Below are 396 nucleotides of genomic sequence, written 5' to 3'. Positions count from 1 at the left end.
ACACGCCGCGGGGCTGCCGCGGCCACGCCCCCGGCGCGCGCCGCGCCGCCCGCCAATCACCGCCGGGCAGCGCTTCCCGCACAGCCAATGGAGTGGCGGCGGCTTCAGAGCCTGCTGTAAGCGCCCTCGTGATTGGCCGCGGGCAGCCGGCACGCAAGCGCCTCGCTGATTGGGAGGGAGGCGGGGAGGCGGGAAGGATCGTCCCCTCAGCGGCGCGAGGGGAGGCGCTGACGTCAGGCTTTCGAGCGGTGACGTCAGACTGAGCGGTGACGTCACGGTGAGGGCTGTCGGCTGATGTCACTCCTGCCTTCCTCCCGGGCGCGATGGCGTCACACCGCAGCTGCGGGGCGGCTCTGCCCTGGGTGAGCCGGGGCCTGTGGAAGCGTCAGGGCAGAG

Source organism: Passer montanus, unplaced genomic scaffold, assembly GCF_014805655.1.
Source record: "Passer montanus isolate IOZ18808 unplaced genomic scaffold, ASM1480565v1 scaffold9, whole genome shotgun sequence".
In the NCBI taxonomy this organism is placed as follows: domain Eukaryota; kingdom Metazoa; phylum Chordata; class Aves; order Passeriformes; family Passeridae; genus Passer; species Passer montanus.
This window is presented reverse-complemented; position numbering follows the sequence as displayed.